Source organism: Triticum aestivum, chromosome 5D (assembly GCF_018294505.1).
Source record: "Triticum aestivum cultivar Chinese Spring chromosome 5D, IWGSC CS RefSeq v2.1, whole genome shotgun sequence".
Classification (NCBI taxonomy): Eukaryota; Viridiplantae; Streptophyta; class Magnoliopsida; order Poales; family Poaceae; genus Triticum; species Triticum aestivum.
The window spans coordinates 110359783-110377128 of NC_057808.1; the positions used below are offsets into that span (position 1 = coordinate 110359783).

At 48.6% G+C, this 17346-nt stretch overlaps 1 pseudogene; it reads left to right on the top strand.

Annotated features, from left to right (window-relative positions):
- Positions 1-8510: 8510 nt before the first annotated feature.
- LOC123119742 (disease resistance protein RGA5-like) lies at positions 8511-17193 on the top strand (annotated as a pseudogene).
- The last annotated feature ends 153 nt before the right edge of the window (positions 17194-17346 follow it).

The following is a 17346-nucleotide window of genomic DNA, read 5'->3' on the forward strand; positions in this document are numbered from 1 at the left end:
GTTTCTTAAATTTTATTCACCAATTAAAAAAGTTCACCTATCCATTTTTTTTACATTTCCAGAAAAAATATTTGGATTTTTCTACAAATATCCGTTTTTTTAAAATATGTTCCAATTAAAAAAACTGCTCTGAATTTAAAAAAATGTATTCATATTTAAAAAACATTATTTTTTAGATGTTTGAAATCAAATAAATGAACTAAAAAACCAGTTGCTACAGTCACCAGGTCGTTATAGTACCCCGAACCAACTCGCTATATTGCCCTGAATCGAGCCGCTACGGTACCCTTTTTATTAAGCCACTACAGTGCACCGGGATCAAGCTGTATACAACATGATGCGTCACATAGAAACCCCGCATGTGAAGCAGAGGGAAGCAACTATCCAAAGGGTACCCCTTGCGCTCGGGACGCAACAAACGCTTGAGGACGCACATGCAGCTGTCAAGTGGTGCATCTAGTCGTTGCCATGTGTTGCGCGTTGGACCTGCGAGAGCATGTATTTTTGTCTTCTACACATGTTTCTTGTTTTTTTGGATTTTGCTTTGTTTTTTCTAGTATCCTAAGAAAAAAAATTCAATTTTTTCGGGGTTTTTTCGCGTGAAGCACAATTGTGAAGTGCAACTTGTGCTTCCCGAGAAGTGAAAACACGGTATGCATTGTGTGAAAGCACAAACATGTGATTTCTGAAAAGTGAAAAGGACAGTTGTGCACCACGTGAAGCACAACATATGCTTCCTGAAAAGTGAAAAACACAATTGTGCACCGCATGAAGCACAACATGTGCTTCCCATAAAATGAAAAGCACAGTTATGCACTGCGTGAAGCACAACCTTTGATTTCTCGAAAGTGAAAAGCATACCTATGCAAGTACAATCTGTGCTTCTCAAGAAAAGTAAAACACAAAAATGCGCTTCCGTGTGAAGCATAGTCGTGCTTCCGATTTCCCTCCTTTTTTTGGGTTTTGGTTCTTTCCGGTTCCCATTTTTTCATTTGTCATCTTTTCTTTAATCTGTCTGAAATCCAGTTTCAAAGATCTCGATGTGAGAAACACAAGCTAAAAAGGTTCGTGATTTGGATGCAAAGATAAAACATTTTGAAAACTCTAGAAGAAAAACGCAAAACTCCCAGATTACGACAAGTGAGTGCATCACTTCCACTTGTCACCGCGAGAGAAAGAAAGTGGGAGTGACCTAGCACCTTTGCAAGGGGGTACACCTTAACTGATGATTTTGACGGAGTTGGATCGATTTCCATGGCTGATGATTGAAATAGTTGATTGCTAATGGGTCAGAAATGGAGCAGCCCAAGGGGATGCAGAGTCCGACTCCCTAGTTTGTTAGTAAGACCCGAGCTCCTTGGAGCCCTTTTTTGAAAAAAATAGAAAATCATATTTGAAAGTTTGAAAAAAAATAAAAAAAATTCCTTGAAGACTTATATGCATTCACCATGAGTATACCTGGCATCTGTCGGGCCGGGCCGGGCTTTGGGCCGGGCCAACCAAAGCCCGACGCAAAAAACCCAGGCCTGAGCCCGGCCCGGCCCGGGCGTCGGGCCTAAAAATCGAGCCTGAGCCCGGCCCATCACACTAAAAGCCCGTCGGGCCTCGGGCCATGGGCTGGGCCTATTCCTTAAATGGCTAAAATGACGGGCCCGGGCCCGGCCACCGGGCTCAAAATTGAGGCCCAGGCCAGGCCCGGCCCGTGGGCAAGGTTGGGTCGGGCTTTTTCGGGCCGGGCCGGGCTGCCCATGGCCAAGACTAACCACAAGCATGTGAAAAATCGTTTGAAAATATTGTGATTTGTAGGCTGTACAGAAAATTTCCAGCCCAATGACAAAAAAAGCCAGCCCATTTTGGAAATAGGTATTTCTCTTTTCTTGTACGCCATGTGTGAAAGTATGATGTTAGTATTAAATTTTGCACAATGTAGTATACATGCGTATGTATGTATATTCACAAAAGAACAGCTCAAATTTTTTCACGCTGTAGAAAATTATATTTTGAACCCCCGAAAAAAAATTATATTTTGAAAACGAGCTCCATGGACCCCCGGTCTCCATTGGCATTTTCCGCCGGTATTAGTTTCTTTAGGGAAGGCCCAGTATAGTTAGCCCAACAGCCCAATTATCTTCTTCCCCCTCTCTCTCCGGCGAACTTCTCCGACGACGGCGGATGGCAACCTACGCCGTCCCGCTGCCTTGTGCCGTTTCCGTTGCTCCTCTCTCCTATCCCGCTACCACTGGCTGTACATCTACTGCATGCGGCAAACTTCTGCTGCTACAACGCCAGCAATTCGTGCCGCGTTCATCCCGCCTCTTCTTATTATTTTTGTCGCGGGGATCCCCTGATGTTTAACTGGCTGGGCAATCGCAACTAGATGATCTCCTTTCTTCGAGGATCCCTTATCTTGAAGATACATCGTATCCGTGTGAAGATCTTTCTTCCGCGGCTCTGTTGACGGATCGTGCTTCCGGAGGTAACCTCAAAGAAATCGCATGCTCGATGCACCGTCCCCTTCAGCTTAATTTGCCTTTTGTCATTCGGTCACTGATGCCTTTTCCTTTTTGGATGGTGTTTACTGGTTGAGGTAGATGATTGGTGACTGATGATGCCGTGATATGAGGCAATGAATCTGCACACTTCTATTCTTTCCTGTCTGTTGATGTTGAAATTCTCTCCTTTTGACAGTGACCGATCTTCAGTTCTTCTTTGTGCAATTTGTTCTTTTCTTTCACATTCCTAGAAACTTCACTCGGCACAACAGCTCAGTTACCGAATCACTGTCTTGTTTAACTCAATTTGCCTTTTGGTTTCACCAATGAATGAATTAGTCTTTTAACTAATTCTGATCGACCGAGGTAGCTGAAAATGGTGCCACATTTGCTTCTTCTCCCCTGGTGCATGGAGACCTGGAGTACAATCTTCTCTTCGGAGAAGCATATTACAATCTTCTTACAAATGTGAATGGCGATGTCATGTTCCTCGAAGCTGAGTCTGACCTCCTACCAAATAGTCTTGGGTGTCCACACAAGAAATTTCCACTGCCTTTTGTTTTTGCTCAAGAAAATTTCCTAACCTTGTCCGCTTCCCAGTTTTATACTCCCTCCGTCCCGAAATATCTGTCGCAACTGGTTCTTTTACAAAAAAGTCCTCCAATCATTTCTTTCTCAACCCGCAGCCCATCTCTCCGTTCGGACAGAACGCTCGACACGCTCTCCTGTCTCTTGCGACGCTCGCCGTCTTCCCCTCTCGCTCTGGCGACGTGCTCACCGGCTCCCCCTCTCGCCGCCATCGTGGTCTGCTTCGGCTTGCCGCCGCGCTCCGCTCTTCTCCCTCCCCACCTTCCCTCGCTTCGCCTCGCTCCTCTCCACCTTCCCTCCCCTCGCCGAGCTCCACTCCGCATTCCCGCGGCAATCCTCCATGTAGAGAATGATTTGGTGCATCGATAATTGATTGATGGTGCACTAGGCACATATATATAGGTACAAGGGGTGCGACCGGTATCTTGTCTCCTAAGATACACGTACATACAGAGGGAGACAGATACTACAGGTACTGCATACAGAACCCAGACCTACGTACATGTACACATGTTCAACACCCCCCCGCAGTCGAAGCGTCGCCGGTGACGCAAAGACTGGACCGAAAACCCTCGAAAGTCAAGGTGGGTAGTCCCTTCGTCATCACATCGGCGAACTGCTGATCGGTGGGCACATGTAGAACACGAACACGACCAAGTGCGACGTGCTCCCGGACGAAGTGGATGTCGAGCTCGATGTGCTTCGTCCGTCGGTGATGGACAGGGTTGGCAGCGAGGTACACCGCGGAGACGTTATCACAGTAGACGAGCGTCGCCTTGGTGACCTCACATAGCAACTCCTGGAGGAGCTGTCGTAGCCAGGAACACTCCGCGACGGCGTTGGCCACGGCCCGATACTCGGCCTCGGCGCTCGATCGTGAGACCGTGGGTTGTCGTTTAGACGACCACGAAATCAGAGAGGGCCCGAGGTAGACGCAGTAGCCGGAAGTGGAGCGTCGAGTGTCGGGACACCCAGCCCAGTCGGCGTCGGAGTAGGCGACAAGGCTGGTGTCGGGCGAGGCCGTCAGGGTGAGACCCATGGCTGTGGTGCCACGTATGTACCGAAGTATACGTTTCACGAGAGCCCAATGGGTGTCACGAGGAGCATGCATGTGAAGGCACACCTGCTGGACAGCATACTGAATGTCCGGACGCGTCAGTGTGAGGTACTGAAGCGCACCGACGATGGAGCGGTAGAAGGGAGCGTCGGACGCCGGAGAGCCCTCGACGGCGGACACCTTAGCCTTCGTATCGACAGGCGTGGAAGCAGGCTTGCAATTAAGCATGCCCGCGCGCTCCAGAAGCTCGTAGGCGTACTTCTGCTGGTGCAGAAAGAAGCCAGTAGCCCGGCGCACTACCTCGATGCCGAGGAAGTAGTGGAGAGCCCCCAAGTCCTTGAGGGCGAACTCGGTGCCGAGGCGAGCTGTGATCTGCTGAAGAAGCGCTGGCGAGGACGCAGTCAGGATGATGTCGTCGACGTACAGGAGGAGGTACGCGGTGGCGTGGCCCTGGTGGTAGACAAACAGGGAGGCATCGGACCGTGTGGACCGGAACCCCTGTTGCTGGAGGAAGGCCGCGATCCGCTGGTACCAGGCCCGAGGTGCCTGCTTCAACCCGTAGAGAGAACGGGAGAGCAAGCACACGTGGTCCGGATAGTCGGTGTCGACGAAACCAGTCGGCTGCTGATAGAACACCTGCTCGTCGAGATGGCCATGCAAGAAAGCATTAGACACATCGAGCTGGTGGACAGGCCAAGCGCGAGAAACAGCAAGCTGGAGAACGGCGCGAATCGTGCCCGGTTTAACAACCGGGGCGAAGGTGTCGGTGAAGTCCACGCCGGCGCGCTGGCGAAAACCGCGCACCACCCAACGCGCCTTGTAGCGCTCGAGAGAACCATCGGGACGAGTCTTGTGGCGGAAGACCCACTTGCCAGTGATGACATTGGCACGGGGGTGGCCGCGGGACAAGCTGCCACGTACGGTTGCGCTGCAGGGCGTCAAACTCCTCACGCATCGCAGCTAGCCAGTTCGGATCCCGAAGGGCTGCGCGAGCGGAGGTGGGGAGCGGTGACGGCGTCGAGGTAGAAGCCGCGCATGCGTACTCGTCCGACGGGTAGCGCGTGCTGGGACGCAGGGTCCCAGTCCGAGCCCGAGTGACCACACCGGTGAGGGGTGCAGCCGTGGCGACGGGAGCCGCCAAGGGAGCCGCGGCGACGGGGGCCACGGCGGGGGCCGCGGCGGGGCCGGCCGAGGGGGCCACGGCGACGGGGGCCGCGGGGCGGCCGAGGAGGCCGCTGCGTCGGGGGCCGCGGCAGGGGCCGCAGCGCCAGGGGCCGCCGGCGCGGGGAGCGCGGGCAGAGCCGGACCCGGGGCGCGGCTGGGCGGTCCGCCAAAGGTGGAGGCAGGGCGAACCGCGCCGCAGGAGACTCCGAAGGTGACGGTACCTGCTGAAACGGGAACACGAGCTCATCAAAGTACACATGCCGCGAAGTGAAAACGCGGTGGGAGACTGGATCATAGCACCGGTAACCTTTGGTGTTGGGAGGATAGCCAAGGAAGATGCAAGGAAGGGACCGGGGCGCGAGTTTGTGAGGAGCAGTGGATGCGGTGCTAGGATAACAGAGACACCCGAAAATGCGAAGACCATCATAAGATGGAACCGCACCGAAGAGGAGCTGGTGAGGGGTGTAGTTCCAGCGGGAACGACAAGGGCGAATGTTAATGAGGAGGTTGGCGGTCGCGAGCGCGTCCGGCCAGAACCGAGTAGGCACGTAGGAGTGGAAGAGCAACGTGCGGACACAGTCGTTAAGCGTGCGAAGGACGCGCTCGGCGCGACCATTCTGCTGAGACGTGTAGGGGCAGGTGAGGCGAAAGATGGTGCCGTGGGACGCAAGTAAATTGCGGACGGCGACGTTGTCAAACTCCTTGCCGTTGTCAGTTTGCAAGGCGAGAATAGGACGACCGAACTGTGTGGTGACATATGAATAAAAAGCGGTGAGTGTGGCAAGAGTGTCGGACTTGCGACGGAGAGGGAAGGTCCACACATAATGAGTAAAATCATCCAATATCACCAGATAGTATAAATAGCCCGTGTTGCTAGCAACCGGGGACGTCCAAACATCACTATGCAACAACTGAAACGGAAAGGTGGAAATGTTTGTAGACTCGCTAAAGGGAAGACGAACGTGCTTGCCAAGACGGCAAGCCTCGCAAGAGTGATCGTCGACTTTATTACATGAGAAAGAAAAACGTTGAAGAATCTGACGCATAGCGGTGGAGTTGGGATGACCGAGACGGGCATGCCAAAGATCGACACTGGCGGCGAAGGCGGCGGGGCGACGGGTGGTGGTGGCGCCGGAGGGATGCACTGGATAAAGCTCGTCCGGGCTATCACATCGGTGGAGCACCATCCGTGTACGGGCGTCCTTCACAGAAAAACCGATATCGTCAAATTCAACAGTTATAGGATTCTCACGAGTAAGGCGACGAACGGAAACAAGATTAGTGACTAAGTCAGGAGACACAAGAACATTAGACATATGCACAGGGGTAGAAGTAGAAGGAAAAGACATATGACCGACGTGAGTAATGGGTAGGGAGGAACCGTTACCAACGGTGATACGGGTGGGAGTATGAACGGGAGTGGCAGATGTGAGGTTACCGGGATGAGCAGTCATGTGAGCAGTGGCGCCCGAGTCCATGTACCAGTCACCACCGCCACCATAGGAGCTCGGTGACGGGGCGGAGTGCAGTGCGGTGAGCAAGGCCGGGTCCCACGGCGGCGGCGCCTGAGGAGGGTAGAACCCTCCGTAGGCCGGCGCGGGAGCAGCCCCGAAGGCCGGAGCAGCGGCGGCGCCGTAGGAGGGCGCGGTCCCATAGGCCGGCGCGGCGGCGGCGCCATAGGCCGGCGCGGCGGCGGCGCCATAGGCCGGCGCGGACCCATAGGCAGGCGTCGGCGGGGGCGCGGTACCATAGCCGCTGTAGGGAGCGGCGTGCGACGCGGCGAAGAGGGCCTGGTGACCCGCCGGGCGGGGCCCAATGATGCCCGGAGCCGGAGCCCGAGGGACCGGCGTGGACGACGCCGGTCCACGGGTTGGTGCCGTACGTCCATGGGGGAGTCACCTGTTGCGGATGACGCCCCCCCGGCGCCTGTTGCTGCTTGCGGCCGCCCCCGCGGCGGTTGCCGCGGCGCCCGCCACCCGGCTGCTGGGGGCAGCGGGAAGGGCGGGAGGCGCGGGCGGGAGGGGAAGTACCCCGGAGGCGCTGGTGGCGGCGGCTGCTGGCGCGGCGCGGGTGGGGCGGTCGGTGGAGGGGCGCCGCGGGAGGTGCCGGCGGCGAGGGCGTGGTGCTGCACACGCTTCTTGACCCCCTTCATCCGGCGCTCCTCCAACCTCAAGTACGCCACAAACTTGGGGAAAGAGGGCTCCGGCATCAAGGTGAGGTTAGAGGCGGCGTTGCCGAAGTCCTCGTTGAGGCCGGCGGTGAGCGTGCTGAGGAGGAGGTCGTCGTCCACCTTGGCTCCAATGTCACGGAGCTCGTCCGCCAACGTCTTCAGGCGGCGGCAGTAGTCATCAATGGACTGTTCATCCTGGTGACAATCAAAAAATTCCTGCTGCAAAAAAACGCGGCGTTGAAGCTGGTTGTCGGTGAAGAGGCCGTTCAGCTTGACCCACAGGGCGCGGGCGTCGTCGCCGGCACTCACGACCGTGTGGAACAAGTCCTTGGAGATGGTGGTGAAGAACCACCGGATGATCGTGGCGTCGATCGCGGTCCACTCGGCGTCGGCCACCATGGTGCGGGAGTCCACGGTGCCATCCACGTGATCCACGAGATTGTTCTCGCGGAAGAGCAGCGTAAAGTACGTCTTCCACGCGAAGTACGTGGAGTTGGAGGCGTCGAGGGTCACGGGGACGCGTGCATGGACGTTGATGTCGCGGATCTCGGCAGGGTCGACGGCGAAGGGGTTGGAGTAGGTGGAGGCGTTGGAAGACATGGCGATGAGATCGTGGGGAGGGAGGCGGCGGCGCGGCTAAGGAGAGGCGGCGCGGCGGCGGGAGGCAGGCGGCGCGGCGGGAAGGGGCGCGCGGCGTGGGGAGGTGGCGCGCGGGGAGGAGGGGTGGTGGCGGCGGCTTGGGGCGGCGGCGGGAAGTCGCGGCGGCGGCCCGAGGCGGCGGCTAGGGTTAGCGAAAGCTGGAAGATCGACTTGCGATAGATACCATGTAGAGAATGATTTGTTGCATCGATAATTGATTGATCGTGCGGCACATATATATAGGTACAAGGGGTGCGACTGGTATCTTGTCTTCTAAGATACACGTACATACAGAGAGAGACAGATACTACAGGTACTGCATGTAGAACCCAGACCTACGTACACGTACACATGTTCAACACTCCAGGTTGGACCTTTCGGTCCAAGAAGGCGACGAATCGTCGGATCCGGCGTTGGCGAAGCCGGATCTGGTGGCTGCGAGGCCGGACCCACCTCATCCGGACCGCCACCAACACCAGATGAGGTTAGCGATGGGGTTTGACACCGGCGAGGTGCTGCTGTCCACCATGTTGTGACGGCAGTGGAGTACCTGCGGGCAGGAGGATATGGCTGCAGAGCCTTCACCGCCGCCATGCTCCTGGCGCTGATGGTCGCGAGACCCCGAGCTCCATGATGAGGATGCCGTCGTCCAGCCCGACCACGACGACGCACCACACAAGGTACCTGCTCCCTATCCTCTTCTCATTCTGCTCTAACCTGCACCTAAATTCAGACAAAGGCAACCTTTTTGACACAATATCTGAAGTGCAGTTTTGCCACTTGTACTCCCTCGGCAGTTAGTGGAGTACACCTGAGTACTCCACTGTTATCTGAATGTTTCCAGATTACATTAGATGTGATGTTTCTAGGCAAACTGTAATCTGAATTACGCCGTAATCTGAATGTTTCCAGGAAAATAGTTTAATGTTTCAAGGCAAAGATTACACCGTAATCCCGGAGTACTCTGCCGTGATCTGAATGTTTCCAGATTGCCACTTGTAATGTGTGTGAGTACTGAATTTGCTCTAGAGTTCTTCTTATCGATTCATCAGGCAGTACCGATGGGGAGTAGTAGTGTGTTCTGTCACATTTGACATTAGAGTACTCTGAATCTAGTGTACTCTGAATTTAGTAAGGAGGTTCAGTTAGCACCGAACCTTAGCTAAGTAAAAGTTCAGTGAGTAGACTTTAGCTAAGTAAAAGTTCAGTGAGTAGACTTCTCTAAATTTCAGAGTTCATGTTACTGTACTGACTAAATTTAGTTTGAAAATTCAGTTTCTATACTGATGTTACGTCAGAATTTAGTTGGGGTACGTGCACCATTTGGATGCTCAGTTGGAGTTTAGGATTACATGAGCTGTGTTCTAAAGCTACTCCATGTTGACATGTTTCTTAAACTTTCTTAAAATTGATGGAGTTGCTGTTTATTCTGTTGTAAATTGCTCATGTCCAGATTAGTGCCTGACCAGAGTACAACCAAATTGCTATAGTAAATTGCTCCAAATTACTCCTGCTCCTATAATGAATTCAAATACTCAAAATAAATTCAACTAAATTCCAATAAATATTCAAAATAAATTATCTAGTTTATTCAAAATACCATGACATACACATACACATACACATAGTCCAATTGACATACACATAGATCTTCCCTTTCCTTTCCTTTCCTTTCACAAGACATACACATACATATACTCCAATTGGACTAGATCTTCCCTTTCCTTTCCATTCACAACACATACACATACATATACTCCAATTGACATACGCACATTCTCCAATTGACATACACATAGATCTTTCCTTCACATTCACAAGACATTCCCTCTATTGCCCTTCTTCTATAAAGGCCCTGGTCTCAGCAACTAGCTGTGCATCGCAAGATAGAAAGATTATTGGCCTTCCCTCATTTTGACGTCGATCCTTGTGCAGGTGTGGGAGCTTGTAGTTATTTCCTCCTTTGATTTTCATGACCTCAACCATAACTCCTTGTAGTGTCACAAAGCTTCTAAATATTCTTTCCTCTTTCTGCCACTTCTTCTCTTCTTTTTATTTGAGACATCCACTTCTAGGCCTTCTGCAATTTGTGTATTTGCAACGGACCATATTCTTTCTACTGTTCGTACGGTTGTATTCAACAGGGTTGCAACGAGTAGCTTGTCATCTGGGCAAATATCTCCATCTCTGCTCTGGATTACTCTCAAGGCAAAATAAACACCAAACCTTTGCTCATTTCTCAGGTTTACTGCACTTCTTTTTTTTGCTTCCCCTTGATCAATTGCTTCCTCCTCATGAATATCTTCGTCCTCATGAATTGCTTCTTGCTGATCTCTTGGAGGACTGAAGTTGAGGTCCAGGAACATATCTCCTGATGAAAAGGGGCAAGAAGCAAGTCAACTAGCTATGCAGCCAAACCATAGACACATTCAATTAACACTTATTGAAACACTAACTGAAAATCCGGTTAACACTAATTTAAAATTCTGTTAACACTGACTGAAAATTCAGTTAACATTTGCAGCATGTTTACAGTAAATTCACAGCATGTTTGCCGTCATATTGTTGGAGTATTTACCTGCTGCATCAACCTCTTCCTGATGATGTTCCTCTTCCTGATGATTTTCAGGTACTCCATCCTCCTCTTGTGGAGGAGTCAAGTTCAGATCTGCCATCTCTATGGTGATGAATCTACTCGTGAGTAGCTTCCTGAATTGAGGTAGATCATGATCATAAGCACACTATGCACCATTTGCTATTGTTCTCACAACAAGGTCTATGTAAACTGCATCATGCATCATGGATTTAAATGCTCTAGTTAAGTGTAAATTGCATCATGCATCATGCTGCCTATTAGCAAGTTGGAGTTAAATGCATCATGTACCATCAGATTCTACTAAATGCATCATGCACAACATTATCATGCATTAGTTTTGTTTGTTTGAGAAAATACAACCGTACTTCAGTTTTTGCAGAATCTTGTATCCGAGGAGGAGCATATATTTAAATTCTTGCAGTTATTCTTGCCACAGCAGTAACTAGGAGTACTTCAGTTCTGAATGTTCTTGCAGTAATTCTTGCCACAGCAGTAACTAGGAGTACTTCAGTTCTGAATGTTCTTGCAGTAATTCACTGTAATTCTGTGTTTAAGAACATTTTGCTCCCTGTAATTCATTGTTTAAGAACATTTTGCTCCCTGTAATTCAGTATCTTCCATGCACTAGTCTAACTCAATGCAGGGGCAGGACAATGGTGCCTCATAATGTTACTCCATTGGCGATCAAGGGAACTGTCCCCAACACATGTACAGGTACTCTTCAGTTACTTTTCATTTGATCCTGTATATCTTACCACTCTCAGCATTTTTACTCCCATAATTGAGTTGAAATGGCAGAATATATCCAAGAATCAAAACATGACATTCGTTGATCATGCATTCTGCTATTCTAGATCATCTGGAAGTAAAGTATCATAGCCAAATAATTTGTCACAATTTGATCATTTTCTCTTTCAAATAATCAGGTCAAAAGCACAGGAAAATGCACTTTCAGCAGTATGACCTGAATCGTGACTTTCTTTAGGTTATTGTTATTTCAGGTTCTGCCGGACGAGGAGCTCGGTGATGCGCCAGATGAGGAGCTTGGCGAGGCGCTGCAGCTCGGCTTGACGCTGGTCGAGGAGCTCTGCGATGCGCCGGATGAGGAGCTTGGCGAGGTGTTGGAGCTTGGTGAGGCGCTGCAGCTTGGCCAGGCACTGGTCGAGGAGCACGGCGACAAGCCGGATGGGAAGCTTGGCGAGGCTAGGGGAAGTTATCTGGTAAAGGGAAGATACTTCCTCCGCCCATAAATCTAAGGTGCACATGCTTCCCAAGAATTGTCTTTGATTAAGACTTTGTTCGACAACACGTCGATTACGTTATATAAATTCATATTGTTGGATTTATATTGAAAAACGTTTTCCACTGGTGTCTGACTTTGTATCAAATCGGCGGTCAAAGTTAAACCTTCGAAATCATGTGCACATATGGTTAGGAAAGATTAATTTAAATATGATGATGGAGATATGGTTTAGTAGGAAAGTGGTAATTCTGTTCTTGGTGTTCAAGACGAATTTTGCCCACAAAAGGGACACACCATGTAGGCTTCATCAATTAAGCAATGAGAAGAATAAACTGTAGTAAAGATCTAATCACGGTCTCTGTCTTCACCCCTCTTATATCAGACACCATGGCTGGCCTACCTTCGCTCTTCAGAGCCATAACCCCAACCTTGTCAGGTTCACTGGTCTCGAGACCGGTACCATGTTTAGCATGTGAGGAAGAAACCTATTCCTTTTGTTTAGCTTTATTGCCCTGCCCTTTCTTTCATTTACTAGTTTAGGTGGATCTATGGTGATTTATATCTTTCCACCTGATATACTCCTAGATTATTGGAATGTCGATATCGTTATACGTTAATAGTTTTCTCATTTGGTGGCTTATGACTTCTTCTCTTGACTAATCGACTGACTTTGCAATCGTGGTGCAGGCAATTCACACATCCTTTCCTTCTTGATAACTTGACTGCTTTTGAAATGTGCTTTGTACCATCTGTGCTTTTTATATGGTCAGATTCTGCGGGCACCTGACCTGCTCACTCGCTATGCCGTCTTCACTTGAGCAATCATTTTAATGTCTTGTTTATGCATACTTTGAAAGGTTATGCGTGTATAAAAGGCTTGAACCTTCAAAATGGCAGGGACACAAAAACTTAAGCCCAGAGACAGGGTGATGGAGGCCACTGTATGTGCAACACATGGGGCCATGGGCTCTGTGCTACGGAAGCTGGGTGCTTTGCTCTCTGATGAATATAAACTTCTCACCAGTGTGAAGGGTGATATCATGTTCCTTAAAGCTGAGCTTGAGAGCATTCATGCTTTCCTGAAGAAGATATCCGAGTTTGAGGACCCCGATGAGCTGTCCAAGTGCTGGATTAAGGCGGTGCGGGAGCTGTCCTACGACATCGAGGGCGGCATTGACAGTTTCATGCTGTCCCTGGGTGTCGAGTCCAGTCGCAAACGGCAAACCCCGCGGCTGCAAGGGACTCCTGAGCAGGTGCATGGATTTAATGACAAATTCCAAGACACGCCATCGGATGGCCAAGAAAATCAAAGTTCTCAAACAAAGAGCTATTGAGGTTAGCAGTCGGCGTGCGAGGTACAAGGTTGATGATGTTTTCTTCAGGCCGAGCAGGACAAGCATAGATCCTCGCTTACCAGCATTTTTCACGGAGATGACGAGGCTCGTTGGCATCGATGGCCCAAGGAATAAACTCATCAAGTTGCTAACAGAAGGGGAATGTGTAACGGCGCAGCAGCTAAAGGTGGTGTCCATTGTTGGTTTTGGAGGCCTTGGAAAGACTACTCTTGCTAATCAAGTGTACCAGAAGCTCGAAGGGCAATTTGAGTATCAAGCTTTCGTGTCGGTGTCCCAAAAACCTGACCTGAAGAAGATTTTGAGAAATATACTCTCTCAGATCTGCTGGCAAGAGTGCGCCAGCAATGAAGCATGGGATGAGCAGCAACTCATCAACAAAATAAGACAGTTCCTCAAGCATAAAAGGTATGCAACCTTATTTACTCATGACAATCTTATTTTGGTCTAATATGCATGTGGTGTCATCACTAATTTATTATACATTCGTATGAACTTTGTGTTAATGCTACATCAACTTTATCCGTAGGATAATATATGTACACTTTGCTTACTACTGCTTCACCAGTTGAAGCTTTAGGAATACATGTTTTAACTTGTAAACTTTGTGATAGGTACTTCATAGTAATCGATGATATATGGGGCACACCAGTATGGAGAGCAATCAAATGTGCTTTTCCTGAAAATAGTTCATCCAGCAGAATACTTACAACAACGCGTATCATCACCGTAGCAAAGTATTGCAGCTCTCAGCACCATGATCATCTGTATGAAATAAAGCCTCTTAGTGCAACTCACTCTAAGAGCTTATTTTTCAAACGAGCGTTTGGCTCTGAAGGTGGATGCCCTCTTCAACTGAGGGAAGTTTCAGATGAAATATTAAAAAAATGTGGTGGCTTGCCATTGGCGATCATTACAGTAGCTAGCTTATTGGCAAATAAAGCTAGTACCAAAGAAGAATGGCTGAGGATACGAAATTCTATTGGTTCAGCACTTGAAAAGGATTTAGACATGGAAGAGATGAAAAAAATATTGTTCCTTAGTTACAATGATCTCCCCTACCATTTGAAGACATGTTTGCTATATCTAAGTATATTCCCTGAAGATTATGAGATCAAGAGGGATCGGCTGGTAAGGAGATGGATTGCTGAAGGTTTCATCAATCCAGCAGGTGGACAGGATCTGGAGGAAGTAGGAGAAGGCTATTTCAGTGAGCTGATCAACAGAAGCTTGATTGAACCAGTTGAAATCCAGTATGATGGTCGAGCTGATGCTTGCCGTGTCCATGATATGATTCTTGACCTAATAATATCCAAGTCAATTGAAGAAAATTTTGTGACATTTTCTGGTGATAAAAAACTCAACGCATTGCCGTATGATAAGGTTCGTCGGCTATCCCTGAACTATCATGCTCAAGAACATATTATGGTACCATCAAACATGATTGTCTCTCATGTTCGATCCCTCACTATCTTTGGATGTGCTGAAGCTGAACATATGCTTTCTCTTTCAAAGTTTCATTCCGTAAGAGTGCTGGATCTAGAAAATAGGGAGGTTTTGGAACACAATTGTCTTAAACACATAAACAGGCTTTCTCAGCTGAAGTATCTGCGACTCGATGTAAGAAGAATCACTGCACTTCCTGAACAATTAGGAGAGTTGCAGAATTTACAGACCTTAGACTTAAGATGGACATTGGTAAAAAAGTTGCCAGCGAGTATTGTTCAACTACAGAAGCTGGCATGTTTATTGGTTAATTGTACAGAGTTACCTGAAGGGATTGGGAATATGCAAGCTCTTCGGGAACTATCAGAGGTTGAGATCAATCAGAACACCTCTCCGTCTTCTTTGCAGGAGTTGGGCACTCTGACCAAACTAAGGATGCTTGGTCTGAACCTGAATTGGCACATAAGTAATACAAATGGTGGCATGAAAGCTTATACAGATAACTTGGTCATGTCCCTCTGCAAACTAGGCATGCTCAACCTTCGAACCATACAAATTCAAAGCTACAATTTCTGTTCCCTTGATTTCTTACTTGACTCTTGGTTTCCTCCCCCTTGTTTCCTACAGAGATTTGAGATCTCTACAGAATACTATTTCCCCAGAATCCCAAAGTGGGTAGCCTCACTTGACCATCTCTCTTACCTAGGCATCTACGTCGATCCAGTGGATGAGGAAACATTCCGAATCCTTGGGGACCTTCCGTCCCTGCTATTTCTCTGGATATCTTCAAGAACAGCAAGGCCTAAAGAAAGGCTCATAATCAGCAGCAATGGATTCCGATACCTGAAGGAATTGTACTTCACCTGCTGGGACAGCGGGACAGGGCTGATGTTTGAAGCAGGAGCCATGCCGGAGCTTGAGAACCTCCGGGTTCCATTTAGTGCGCATGATGTGTTCCCTCTGTGTGGTGGTCTTGATTTCGGCATCCAGAATTTACATTCGCTCAAGCATCTCCACGTCGAGATAGTTTGTTATGGCGCGAAGGTCTGGGAGGTGGAGGCCTTGGAGGATGCTGTCAAGAATGCAGCTGGTTGTCTTTCAGATGAGCTTACTCTTGAAGTGAGTAGATGGGATGAGGAAGAGATTGTTAAGGATGGGGAGCATAAACTGGCAGAGGAGGAGGTTGATGCTGACAATTGTGTGCGTAACACGCCGTTGAGGTACTACTGATTCTCGTATGCCAGGACTGCTTTACATTTCAGATATATTACTGTTTGGGTATTTATTAGAGGAGTAGAGACTGGAGTAGGAATGTAGGATGGGCATGAAAATTACACATATTTTTTGGTTCTTACATTCTGGATACATTAGTGTCCGGGATCCTTGATCTTCCATCCTTAATTCTTGGATATTTTGCAGCTCTCTTGCCAATGAAGCCTTCTAGTTTCATAGAATCGTGTAATTTTTTTTCCTTCTGTGTTTGACTGTTTCTGCATGGAGAAATGCAGACTGATGAACCTGCACAATTTATATATGGACTGCTTCTATAGGAAAATTTGAGCAAACGCAGATTGATTTTTTGTGAATTGATATTGCATATTCAGTGCAACATTTAGTTCATTGAGAAACCAGATCGGCTGCTGCTACTTGCGCATCATATGCATCTTTTCTTCTTCTTCTGCGAAACATCATCATATGTATTTCTTCCCACTTCCTGAATGGTGCAAGGATTGTCCACAATCAGACAGTTTAGTAAGCTATCACGGTTTTGCTCTGGTGTTGGTGCCACTATCAGTATTCTGTCTTTCCATTTGTTCAGTGTCCACATACATTTTTCCACCACTTGATGTTACATTCTGCTACTGCTAATTTATAAGCGGGATCTTATCATCACTAGTTGATTCATAGTAAAATTTCAACTTTCTCAGTTTGCCGGTTATTTGTGGTATTGTTAGGAAAAAAAATCTCACTTAGCCTAGTTTCATCTGCAGGGTTCACGAAGGGTATTCATTCTGAGACGCTGAAACTCGCTGCGCAGGTGCCATGATTAGCCGAGTACTCCATGGGAGTGTGGACTGCTCTTACCAACGTTTTATATTTTGGTCGTTGAAGATTTTCATGTTGGGAATGATCGACTGCGGCAACTAAATGCTCGAAGACCCCATTTGGAGTTCTGGAAGTTGCTCCTAAATCTGCGGGAAAATGGACCAATTGATGCGAAACAGAAATGGCATGCGATTCCAGTTCTGTTCTTTTGGTTGGAATGGGTTGGCGGAAACCCTTTTCAAATTGCCAGTTCCATTTCGTATCTTTTATGTAATTTTTTGTTGTTTAACGCATGCTAGGGGATTGAACATGATAACATTGGCATTTGTAACAGCCTTGTTGTTTCTGACACTAGTGACTACTACCTCCGTCTCAAAATATAACACGTTTTTGTAGGCTATACTTATCCAGTGGAAATTATTAATTACTCTTGATGATTGTATGCAACCCAATAAGAAATCGCAGCGAAATTATCAACTGTTCTATTTGTGTTTCTTTCTAGGCAACTCTTTGGAAAAAAGCTACAACCATAGCAAAACAATTGCCTGCCACC